The sequence below is a fragment of the Paramisgurnus dabryanus genome, chromosome 9 (assembly GCF_030506205.2).
Source record: "Paramisgurnus dabryanus chromosome 9, PD_genome_1.1, whole genome shotgun sequence".
Taxonomy (NCBI): domain Eukaryota; kingdom Metazoa; phylum Chordata; class Actinopteri; order Cypriniformes; family Cobitidae; genus Paramisgurnus; species Paramisgurnus dabryanus.
The window spans coordinates 1,383,020-1,396,844 of NC_133345.1; the positions used below are offsets into that span (position 1 = coordinate 1,383,020).

A 13,825-nucleotide genomic window follows, 5' to 3' on the forward strand; every position below is an offset into this window, starting at 1 on the left:
TCCGCCTAGATAATTTGACCCATATTCACATGGGTTTGTTTCTCGTTTTTTTTCTTTGAGAACAATCTATATAGCGCCTTCCACAATCGTTTTGGTGTTAGCTTTACGTAAAATAGAAACACAGAAAAGTACTGAGCGATGGAGAGACCACGAACGCGGAACGTATTATGGACCACGGACTGGCAAACAAACTGGCAACCACGCACTAAAGAAGCAAACTCTGATTTTAAACTCACCTTATTTGTCCCCGGAAAGCGCCAGAGTCGATGCACGGAGTGGACGGAACAAGCCTCGCTTCCATAGCCGAAGGTCAAAAATCCATTTAAACGTGTAGTCCCCGGTGTCCACTCGATCTTACCCAAAAAGCCGAGAAGCGATACCGCAATGGCATCCGGAGAAGGCGCTGGCTGTCGGGATGGAGGTTAGCGGGTCAGAGGTCCGGCACTGAAGGTCTGCGTTCATTATTCACCGTGTGCATTTCACTCTATATCCACTTTCTAATGTATAGCACTTGATAAGGATTAACAGTTTAAGTAGCCCATTGGCAGATTTGTTGGCTTGTTTAATGTACATGCATGTACAATATTTCAATTTGTCTTGTATTTATTAGCATTTTGTATTGCCCAACGCTGTCTAGGTTGTTTAACTGTTGTCATTTTCTTATAAAAGCCTTTATAATTTATTAGTTTGGATGATTGCCATTCCCGAGAACCTCTTATATTGGAAGTAAAAGAATCATCTAAGCATTATTTTGTGCTCTTAGACATGTAGCCGTTTGATTGTGGTTCTATTTAATGGCTAGTCTATTCGTTTGGAATGGTCAAACGGCTATTAGATTTTCACTGACAGCCCAAATTAAGCCTTGTTTTAGCCTAGACACTTATTCGCTGTCTATTAAAAGTTATGTAGTCGTTGAATAGCCGCTTTTTTGATGACTAATGTATTCTTGGGCCGTGGTTAGACGTCTCTTGGATTTTACGTAAAACGACAAGCGAATCTATTTTTAACACAAAGGTCAGGGGAGAGCGCGAACGCAGTCCCCCACTATCAGAAATTTTGCAGTCGAGATTCCCACATTTGGGGAATTCGCAAAGGGTCAGCCCAACCGGAGTGCAATGGCTGAGCCTCGCCCTGGGTGAACCACCTTCATGATCATGGTGTCTCCCCTGCCAGGTAAGTATGAGCGACACCCTTTGAGGCCAGACGGCCGCATCTTCCTGTGACCGATCACATCGACGGCGCCCCCGGAGGCCGTCCGACTAACATTTCATTTACTGTGTGTGACCAGGTGGAAAGCGCACGAAGCCACGTCTGAGACCAAACATTCTTCGAGATCTACCCTGTTTTTATTCCGTTTCCAGCCCGGTTGAACCGTGTAGAGTGAAATATGTGAAACAATTTAAATCAAATGGATTTAAATTGCGCATTCAAATATATGGTTTCGTTATTACAAAGTAACTTTACGTGGAATAGAAACAAAGAAATGTACAGAGCAATCAAGAAACAACGAAAGCATAGCAATTTTAGAACGTGGATAAATAAAAACACAGGGCTCAATGACTTACCCGTTGTCGTTGTGAGTTAAACAAGTACAGCTATGCTTCCAGGTCTGTCGACGTTGCTGTGGTTTTTCGACAGCTGTAGTATGAAGGGTAGTGAAAAAAGTTTTCAGGTGTTTTTAACATTCCAATCGGTCTCGTTCGCTTTTGTTGCGCCTTCAGCTGTGTCGAGGATGTTTAATTCGTCCTCGTATCACCTCCGCAAACTTGTAAAGAAATTAATTAAATACATTACAAAAACATTTCTTTATCAGCGTGTTCATTTCCACGCAAGCTTTTCGTTAAACCAATAAAGCCAACGAAATCACAGCAATTTTAAAACACACGGATTAGAAAAAACACCGTCATTCACGCACAAAAGAAGCAAATTCTTTTTTTTATACTTGACTTATTTATCCCCGAGATGGGGAGTGCACCATTCATGGAAACACTGCAATACCATGTTGATGCATGGACATGGGCGGAAATCCCGGGGGGGTCGGGGGGGACAGGACCCCCCCTATCTGAGGGTTGTCCCCCCTAAATTATCATTAGAATATGTGTATTGAAAATAATTTAATGATTTATAATACTTAAACTAGTTGTGTAAGAAGTGAAACAATACAAATGCAAACGGAGCAACAACAAAAAAACGTTTTAAATATTTGGATTCCCCCTCCCTTGCCTCACAGTGGTTTGGTCCACTGCCCACGCCCCTTTTACCTCACCACCACACATTCCGGTGGTAGAGAAGTGTACGGAGCCGACGCGTTAATAAGCTATATACAATACAACGTTTCCCATCACTTATCAGTTTATCCTCATATGTTTTAAAACTGGACTATTTTGACATATAAACATGAACATATTTCGTTTTCTGAGAACAGAAGCAGATAAACGATCAAGAAAACATTTTTATGCATTCATGCAGAGGTGAGGCAGAGCTGAAAGTAACAAATTACATTTACTCACCTTGCTGTAACTGAGTTTTTTGTGTACTTTTACTTTGAGTAGTTTTTAAAATCTGTACTTTACTTTTACTTAAGTATGTTTAAAGTATTGTTGGTTACTTCGCTACATGTTAAATCATATCCGTTACTGAGTAAAAATAAATAAAAAAGTAAGGTGATAAAGACGCGCCACGGTCGGATGATTGATTGATGGGCGGGGGAACGCGCAAAAAGAACCATGGAGAGGGACGAGACAGGCGCAGGCTAATGCAGACCCTCAATTCAATTCTTACGAAAGAAACCCCTGGCCATTGACGCAAAGCGATTGTTTCATTCAGGTAGGGTTCATGCTCTTGAGTACGGAGTTTGAGAATTGCCGACCGTGTTTAACCGCTAATTTGCACGATGCATTTTTAATACATGCGCATTATCTTCCGAGGTCTAGCAGCTTCGCGTCAAGTCAAACAACTTGAGAACGTCCTCGAGAATGCGCAGATCATTAGACATTGCAGAGAGAGAGAGAGCGCGAGAGAGATAGATTGAAAGACATCAGGTACACAGGTCTGGGAGCTAATAAACGTGTAAAGGATGTATAGTGTATAGCCATGGCACTCATCTCATTATATGTTCATTTATGTATATAGTTTAATAACAATGTATGTTACCAGCAATACATCAATTACAACCTTCATATAATGATTGTATTTACTAGCTGCTGACCTCATATTATTTTTGCTTCAAAAGTGCATAACTCACCTGTAAAAATCATTAAATAATTCCATAAATGTTTCTTAGTTATAAAAAGCTTTTTATTTTATTAACATTTGTTATTGCACTTTAATTGTAGAGATGTTTACAATTAAAAACATAGTTTGAGATGTATATATCCTTCCTTTGTGAACTATACTAGAAACCTCTCCCCGCTGTAAAAAAGTAACTCTTAAAATTAAAATGACTTTTTACTTGAGTAGATTTTTAGACCAGTAACTTTACTTTTACTTAAGTAAAATATTATTAAAGTAACTTTACTATTACTTAAGTAGAAAATTGTATTACTCTTTTCACCTCTGCATTCATATGTATTAAAATTAAATTTGCGTCCGTTCATAGAGAAAGAGAAACGTTTTCTATCTGTACCCATTTCCTTGCAAGTACAATTTTGCCTGTATTATTGGTGTCCCCTTCAAAAATTGTTCTTGAAAAATTTTATGTTTATTGTCCCCCCCAACATTTAGATGAGATTTTCGCCCCTGTGCATGGAGTGGAAGGAGCAAGCTCCGCTTCCATTTCCGAAGGTCAAAAATCCATTTAACATATAGTCCCCGGATAGGAGACGTATCAGACATTAAACTGATAAGAACAGATACTACACTTGATCTTAGCCAAAAGGCCGAGAAGCGATACCGGAATAGACGCAGCCAAAGGGGGAGCCGGCGAAGGCGCTGGCTTTTGGGGTGGAGGCTAGCGGGCATTTAACTCTATACGTTCTCATTGTATAACCCAGAGGTAGAACGTTGAGCTAGCAAATCAGAAGTTCATGTTTTAATGCAGGATCTGATCCACGCTCATGAGAGAGAGAGAGAGAGAGAGAGATAGAGAGAATTTAGAATTTTCAAAAAACCTTTATTACAAATTAAAACATTTTCATAACCTCAAATCAGAAAAAACAAAGAAAAAAATATATATAGTAACGGAAATAACAAAAAAATAAGCCAACATAGGAGCAAAGAACAAATCATCTTCAATAACCAGACACAGAGCTCCTCCATAATACCAAATCAATTCAAAAGAAAGAAGATCATTCATTGCTTTAAAGTATCTAAAACCAATAAGGATTCTAGATTTAACTTATTTTAAAAACTGCTAATGTATCATGGCTTCCGGGTCTGATATGAAGGGTAGAGTGAAAAAAAATATTTAAGTGTTTTGAACATCCCAATTTGTTCGTTTACTTAGTATTTTCTTAATGTTTTCGAGTTAAAAAATAATTCTTAAATCGAGATACATTTACTTAATAAGCAAAGTGGCTTAGAATTTAAGTCTTGTTTACTGAAATAAATTCTAAAATGTAATAGGTTAAGGCTTAAAACAAGTAAAAATATCTGCCAGTGGGGTAAGAAAAATAAACCTAAATTGAGTTTATTATTGAATTAAGTTGAAACTAGAATTAAGTTTATTTTTCTTACCCCGCTGGCAGATATTTTTTATTTGTTTTAAATATAAACCTGTTGATTTTTATAATTTATTTCAATTATTACAAAGTATGCGATCTGATTTTTTTAATCGCGGTGTTTCTTTTATTCCTCGTTTCTTTTCCGTGCATTTGCTTTATTTATTTATTTTTGCTTGTTGCATTTAAATGCACATTTGATTTGTTGCCACATTATTATGTGTTAATGTATTTTTTAACATGTTTATCAACAAAAAGTGCGTTATTATAATTAATTATATAGCTGTGAAATATATACAAGAATTCCCAGCAAAAACAAAACGTTTTTATAACAATTTTCTATTACAATACATAATATCTTAAGCCACTTTGCTTACCAAGTAAATGTATCTCCATTTAAGCATTGTCAGATATTCACTAGAAAACAAGACAAAAACAGTAAGTAAGATATTAATTTACTTTTTTCTTTCAAACATAAATTTACAGACGGCTGGAAATTTTTAATAAAATAACTAGCCATACCTATTCGGGTCTGCTCCCGTTTGCTGTGATGACGGGGGACTTAGTCCAAAGCACATTTTGAGGAATACTTACACATTTTACTTCTTATTTCTTTGAAATTAATTATGCATACACTATGGATTAAAAATGTCCCGACTGCGAACCTGATAAAACCCAGGTAAAAAGCAAATACAAATAAACCATTTTGATTTAGCAAAAGTTTACAAATAAATGCACTCCTTGCACACAACAAGCACGTCTAGTGTTGGACTTTAAGGCGTCCATTTGCATGTTCATAATTTAGAGGAAAGGCACAAGATACAAATATCTAAGTTCAAATATTTATTGATCAGATTGAAAAAGTTTAACAGCGCTGGGTCCTCTCAAGTAGCGAACAACCAGCTCAGGAAGTAACATGCTTATTTATAAAATATGTGACGTCGATGTTTCTTCAGAAAATCTCCACCCACAAAGGCCGTTCCCCTCGTCCATCTGACTCCATCACCACACCCAATTTTAGCCTGTAGGCAAAGATGGACACACATAGACAAAGAAAAACAAACTGTTCTCCTCTCATCCCTGGGAGCCCTGCAGTTCCTCTCCAGTACTCCTCCACTTTGAATAGCATGTTATAATGCTTTCTTAGAAACAAATCATTAATAAAACATTCATTTATAAAAAACATAAGCTGTAAGATGAAAGTGATTATTATGTAAAACATATTTCAATATCATGACATCATTTTATTATTTGTAAAATTGGTTATATGAATAAGGCACACATTAACTTCTTTAGATAGATAAACACATATTAAATCTTTTACTGCAATACTACTTCTAAGCAAACACTTTAATCATTATTAAAACCATCTGTTAGGAAAGAAAACACACACACACACACACACACACACACACACACACACACACACACACACACACACACAGGAGATTCTGTTCTTCAAGGTTGAGCTGCCCTGCCCCCATTAAGTTATTCTGTATGCAACCTTCATTTCATTGGTTAATACACATTTATCAAAGACAACATCTTATATTTACTACATCAATTATTCAATGATTAATACTGATTAAGTAAGAAATACATTGCATATTTTATCCTGTGAACATTAAGGCATTAGTTAATGACATAGTCGCCTGTTTGCTTTCCCCCTCAGGCCTCTCTCTTATCTTGATCGATACCAGTCGTAAATTCCTAAATTCCTCCTTGCAGCACACACACAAAAACTGGTAACTCTCCACTCTCAAACATAAACACCTCATTTCTACATAATAGCTCAGTGCATATATGAAACACACAATGTTTATAGAATAAAATGATCAATTAAAGAAATATAAAAATGGAACAAAATCAATTTCCACAGTCCTTATTTGGACATCTTTGTAGCAAGATTAATAAAACAACATAAAAATCCCACAATTCCCTCTCTTGACCTCTGAAAGAGGTCACACATTTTCTCCTCATCATCCTCCAGGTTCTGTAGGCCTAATAGCGGCATGCTGTATTTGGGTGGATTTTCTTTTTTCTCTATTGCAGACACTATCAGTCTGTTACACAGGGATCTCCATTGTTTATGCCAAATATTATGGTGACTATAATTGCAGTTATAACTCCTACGGCCCACAGAACCTTCCAATTTGCATATAGCTTCATCTCTGTGGAAAAAATACACTTATGCCTATTGGCTAATACTCAAATAACAATCGTAAATTCAAAAAGGAAAAGAAAAATTAAATATGAAATTAATACTGTAGAATTGTATAAGAAACTTAAGAAATTCAAAGATCAAAATTCAAAGGTCAATACGGAATGTAGTTACCCAGGTTATAATGAATATATGGTAATTGTGATATTCAGGTCTCTAAACACTTCTGTCAGGATTTCCAGCACTTTGTGGAAATCCAATTTATCCAGGCCACACCCCAGCCGGGGAGTGGATACACTTGTTATGTTTTCTTTCTCACACCACTCTCTCATACATCTGAGGCTGTAGGTAAAATTCTCATATGTTGATAAATCAGTACAATTTTGTTTTATTATTAAATGAAAAATCAATCTGCCGTCATCCTCGTGGGTAACTGCACATTCACCTGTGTGTTTGTTCTGTCTTACAACCTTTTGTGTACCGTACTTCGCTTTGAATTGTACGGCTATACCTGCTCCATAGGCACAATCTGCACTCACACAGTGTGCTAGGGGTTCTGTTGCTGGGCTGGAAAAAATGTCACCTTTTTTATGCACAATTTTACAGTGTGTTTGTTGACTTTGTTGTTGGTGTTGTGTGAGTGTCTCTGTATTCCAGCTGATTCACTTTCACTTTCAACACTTTCCCTCTCTTGGACCTGAGTCCTCAGGTCCACACCTGTGTCTGTTAGAAACCCAATCATCATTTTTAACAGCTGGGTCGTTCTCACAATTTCGTTGTTTGGTAGCCTGGCAGGAAAAATGTTCAATCATAGCAGTTAGTTTCTAGAAATAAACAGCATTAGTTAGTGGCAGGATTGGATCCTGCACCAAGGCGTTCCTCGGACCCGGAAACTGACGACCTGTAAACAATTCAAAGGTTGTAAAACCAAGAATCCTGTTAACAGAAAAGTGAATAGACATTAATGCAATTGGTAATGCGTCAAGCCATGTTATTTTTGTCTGTGCACAGATTTTGTCAAGTCAAATTTTAATGTCAAAGTCAGGTTCAGTATTTCATCTTTGCTCTAACATTGGGGTGATAAGCAGCCCCGAAAATATATGTCAATTCCAGTGCGTGTTTGTCAATTTTGTCAGATCTAACTATGTCTTGGGAAACCATGGTTGGGGATATAAGTGGTTTATTAGGCAGTTGACAACAGCCACGTCATTAGGTACCTTCACAGCCTGTAGTATGTGTCAGGCTTTGCTAGCATTTACTATAGGCCGGCCTTTCCTGGTTTCAAACCCACCTATCTGCCATATGGCAGTTCCATATATACTGCACCAATCACATATGCAGATTCACTATAAACAATCACCCTCTCTTCACCAGTGTAGTGCAAGGCTTTGATAACAGCTGTCATTTCAGCTCTCTTTGCTGACCGTTTACCTTTCAATCTACCACTCAGTCGTGTTACAAAATCACCCACAACTTGCTCAACCACAGCAAAGCCTGCCTTCAATGTGTCATCTGCTGCTCTGAAACAACAACCATCTGTAAACAGTGTGAATAACGGTGGGGTAGTTGTCAGTGGTACCGCGAACAAACCATCTCTCAATTTATTTGCTTTTTCAGTCAATGGTATAACAATTATAATTAATTACAATAATAATAATTTATATATCAGTCAATGGTATCCAATCATTTGGCTCACCCTCAGTGATTAGATCTGCCATGTGAACACCTTCATGCACATATATGATGTCTGGGCTGGCAATTTCCTTAAATACAAAGTTTGTTACAATAATCAGTTATTTTTCTATTGTCACAGCTTTTCTTGTTTACCTTTTATAGTGTTCTATGGTGTTCTTTTTTCTTTTTCAATTTATTTCTTTTATCTATTTTAATATCCTTTCTGCCATAGCTGTTCTATGCCATATATATTTACTTTTTTAGCTCAGTACCATCAGTGGAGTTCTGACGTCCTCTGTAGATACCAAATTCAACTATGCATTTCTTCCTGTCAGATTAATAGGAGTCTGATTTGATTTCAGAACAGGTAGTCACACCTAACAACAAAGTTCTTTATCAGCCTTTAAATTTGTCTAGCTGATTTTCTCATAAAGATTGTCTGTGTCCCTATAGTAACAAGGTCTTTAATAAACATTGAACGGCTGTTTACTCTTTCCCCTTTTTCACTCAAAGGTCCGTATGAAGATGAAAAAGTTCAGTGTCCAGTGAAATATTGTCCAGTTTCTCTTGCCTCCAAGAACAGTATTGTCTTTGTTAGTCTCTTTCTGGATTCCACTCAGTCTTTTTGGTGTTTCATCCTTGTAAATGTCTCTGACCATATGCAGTGCCCCCTTCACTGCTTGAGTTTAAGTATAATCCCATTCAAATAGAATGTGTTCTCAGTCCAGTTTATGAGTTACTTCTCTCTTTGTAACTCCAACACTTTGATATCACACACAGTTTTTGCCACTGTCTTTTCATTGCCAGCTTTTATTCACTTTCTTGAATGTCAAAGGATGGGAATAATCAGCCCACAAGGTTTCAGCTTGACCCATGCAAAATATTGCCTTTCAATTTAAAAATAAAATTTATCTTGTGACCACCTTCCATCATCAGATGAAGACTCCTCTTCATTTTGTTAAATCTTTTTTTCCTTTATACAATCTATCTGTTTCATTCACCTTTTAACAATTTTCTGTCCTTTTTTTTTTTTAATTGTTCATCTCTATTTCCACATTCAATAACTTGGTCTACTCTTTTCTCTAATTTGTTGTTTTTCTTTCAAAGCTTCGCCTCAGTCTTTCTGCTAGATTTTGCTTAATCCCATGTATGGTTTTAACAGACTCATTATATCACAGACACACTACATTTTCACACAAATAAAATCTGCATCTACATTTAATTCACCGCTATTGATTTGAAAAACAGGCTGTTTCATTTGGGCTTTGGCTTTCTCATAAGGATTAGGTGTGTGCAAGGAGGGGTAGATCGATTTCACTGGGGGTGGAGCAGCAGGAGGAGCCGTAGGTGTCATACTTGAGTCTGGCTGACTGTTTCCCTGTTTAACTTCCTTTGGCTTTGCAGCTGCACCACTGTCAACTTCCCCTAACTAATGCAACCTCTTTCTGTCTTTTCTTAACATCTTTAGGATCAGTTTGGGCCATCATTAATTGAATTATTTTTTGCCATGGCACATACACCGGTGAACACACATATTCATCACACTCTTTCTGAAATTCAGCCATAATATATATCAACGTACAATACACGGTACAAATACTATTACAATACAATTTCTCAGACAAAACCACAACAATAACAGTAAGACGTCAATTTTCTTTTCCAGTATTCGTAGGCCTTACACCTCACGGGCTGCTGTACACCCCCTACGGCTACAACCGAGTCGGTATTTTATAACACCTAATGTATTAAAGGAATCCTCAACCTTATATTTAATTCTGTTAACTTACACCGCCATTAACAGTATTTATGGACCTTTCATCCAAGAGCCTCTCACTCCTTACGGCTACAACCGAGTCGGTATTTTATAACGCCTAATGCGTTAAAGGAATCCTCAACCTTATATTTAACAAAAAAAAATTCAAAAATTTCAAAAAGTTTTTCACTCTGATCAATTCTTATTGTTTAAATAATCAATTTCAGTTCGGAGCTCCTTATCAACACAATTAATTTGATATATCCAAATAGCAGAATTCGATACAACAGGTTTCTGCTTACCTTGTTTATTAGAGCGCTCTTTGTGTTGAAATGGAGCCCTCCCTTACTCTGGTTTCTTCAATGTGAAACCCTCCTTCCTCTCACTCTCTCCTTTCCCTCCACAAAACGTCGGTGGTCACCAATTGTTGGACTTTAAGGCGTCCATTTGCATGTTCATAATTTAGAGGAAAGGCACAAGATACAAATATCTAAGTTCAAATATTTATTGATCAGATTGAAAAAGTTTAACAGCGCTGGGTCCTCTCAAGTAGCGAACAACCAGCTCAGGAAGTAACATGCTTATTTATAAAATATGTGACGTCGATGTTTCTTCAGAAAATCTCCACCCACAAAGGCCGTTCCCCTCGTCCATCTGACTCCATCACCACACCCAATTTTAGCCTGTAGGCAAAGATGGACACACATAGACAAAGAAAAACAAACTGTTCTCCTCTCATCCCTGGGAGCCCTGCAGTTCCTCTCCAGTACTCCTCCACTTTGAATAGCATGTTATAATGCTTTCTTAGAAACAAATCATTAATAAAACATTCATTTATAAAAAACATAAGCTGTAAGATGAAAGTGATTATTATGTAAAACATATTTCAATATCATGACATCATTTTATTATTTGTAAAATTGGTTATATGAATAAGGCACACATTAACTTCTTTAGATAGATAAACACATATTAAATCTTTTACTGCAATACTACTTCTAAGCAAACACTTTAATCATTATTAAAACCATCTGTTAGGAAAGAAAACACACACACACACACACACACACACACACACACACACACACACACACACACACACACACACAGGAGATTCTGTTCTTCAAGGTTGAGCTGCCCTGCCCCCATTAAGTTATTCTGTATGCAACCTTCATTTCATTGGTTAATACACATTTATCAAAGACAACATCTTATATTTACTACATCAATTATTCAATGATTAATACTGATTAAGTAAGAAATACATTGCATATTTTATCCTGTGAACATTAAGGCATTAGTTAATGACATAGTCGCCTGTTTGCTTTCCCCCTCAGGCCTCTCTCTTATCTTGATCGATACCAGTCGTAAATTCCTAAATTCCTCCTTGCAGCACACACACAAAAACTGGTAACTCTCCACTCTCAAACATAAACACCTCATTTCTACATAATAGCTCAGTGCATATATGAAACACACAATGTTTATAGAATAAAATGATCAATTAAAGAAATATAAAAATGGAACAAAATCAATTTCCACAGTCCTTATTTGGACATCTTTGTAGCAAGATTAATAAAACAACATAAAAATCCCACACTAGTTACCATTCATATTTTGCGTGATTTAAGTTTCGTCGCATACATTTTGGAAGGCACACGATAAAAACAAAATAAGGCTTTTAATGTATGCCGACCTCATTCTCCGTTGAGGGCTTATCAATCATAATAAACGCTGTTAACTCTTCTCATTGAATGGTCTAAATCCAATGCTGGTAAAGAAATCAAATGTGCATTTAAACGCAACAAGCAAGCCGTAAAGCAATGGATGCAGGCAAACAAACGAGGAATAGCACATACACCACGATTAGATCATCGGGTCGCATACTTTGGAATTAATAAGAAATAATTATTCAGTCTAAAGAAATAAGAAGTAAAATGTCTAAGTATTTCTCCAAATGTGCACACTCATTACAATAAACGGGAGCAGACACGAATAGTTATGTATGTCTCGTTATTTTATTTAAAATTGATAAGCTGTCTAACATATGATATATTTTGATAATACGAAATGCTAAAAAAATAATATAACACCAATCGACAATATCTGTTATTGTTATTTTTACAAGTAAATTCATGTGTAGGAGAAAACAAAGCAGCTGTCAGTCCATACTATATTGAGTGGCCATCGTAGTGGTGCAACCTGAACGATGTTTTCCCTACTTCCGGTCAAAGCCGCCATTTTGTGAAATAGGCATATAGGTGACGCTGGAGCACGCGGCCATTGTCTCTGTTCAACAAAACAAGTATATATATACACATACGCATATTTTTCCTCAATCAATCACCGAATACAAGGTGCAATTCGATGCCAACTGACCCTTCTCTCTGGTTTCATGTTTGTAAGGAAAATTAAGGGGGAAATTACGATAGCATTTCAGCCAAACATTCATTCGTGCCACGCTGCTTTTCTTTGAACGAAAAAAAACCCTCTGCTCCCCCTACACAATTTCTTCTCCTGTTATTTTATGCTTAAAACAAGCAAATAAATCTGACTACAGGGTAAGAAAAAATTCGTGAACTTTTCCCATAAACACTTAATTCAAGAAAAATTGTCCCACCCCACTGGCCATTTTTTATCCACAATACACATTCGATGGCTGCAGGCACCATTGTCTTTGTTCAACGCAAACAATTCTGTTGCGTTTTTCTTTGAACGAAGTGCTCCGCCTAGATAATTTGACCCATATTCACATGGGTTTGTTTCTCGTTTTTTTTCTTTGAGAACAATCTATATAGCGCCTTCCACAATCGTTTTGGTGTTAGCTTTACGTAAAATAGAAACACAGAAAAGTACTGAGCGATGGAGAGACCACGAACGCGGAACGTATTATGGACCACGGACTGGCAAACAAACTGGCAACCATGCACTAAAGAAGCAAACTCTGATTTTAAACTCACCTTATTTGTCCCCGGAAAGCGCCAGAGTCGATGCACGGAGTGGACGGAACAAGCCTCGCTTCCATAGCCGAAGGTCAAAAATCCATTTAAACGTGTAGTCCCCGGTGTCCACTCGATCTTACCCAAAAAGCCGAGAAGCGATACCGCAATGGCATCCGGAGAAGGCGCTGGCTGTCGGGATGGAGGTTAGCGGGTCAGAGGTCCGGCACTGAAGGTCTGCGTTCATTATTCACCGTGTGCATTTCACTCTATATCCACTTTCTAATGTATAGCACTTGATAAGGATTAACAGTTTAAGTAGCCCATTGGCAGATTTGTTGGCTTGTTTAATGTACATGCATGTACAATATTTCAATTTGTCTTGTATTTATTAGCATTTTGTATTGCCCAACGCTGTCTAGGTTGTTTAACTGTTGTCATTTTCTTATAAAAGCCTTTATAATTTATTAGTTTGGATGATTGCCATTCCCGAGAACCTCTTATATTGGAAGTAAAAGAATCATCTAAGCATTATTTTGTGCTCTTAGACATGTAGCCGTTTGATTGTGGTTCTATTTAATGGCTAGTCTATTCGTTTGGAATGGTCAAACGGCTATTAGATTTTCACTGACAGCCC

The 13,825-nt window shown here is 37.1% G+C and overlaps 1 non-coding gene and 1 pseudogene across 1 annotated transcript; both read right to left on the reverse strand.

Moving 5' to 3' along the window:
• Positions 1 to 1,016: 1,016 nt before the first annotated feature.
• Positions 1,017 to 1,181, reverse strand: LOC135753453 (U1 spliceosomal RNA). Its single transcript, XR_010533641.1, has one exon. It is a non-coding gene; the product is annotated as a U1 spliceosomal RNA (small nuclear RNA).
• A 2,544-nt stretch (positions 1,182 to 3,725) lies between these two features.
• On the reverse strand, positions 3,726 to 3,890 carry LOC135753482 (U2 spliceosomal RNA; annotated as a pseudogene).
• Between the last annotated feature and the right edge of the window lie 9,935 nt (positions 3,891 to 13,825).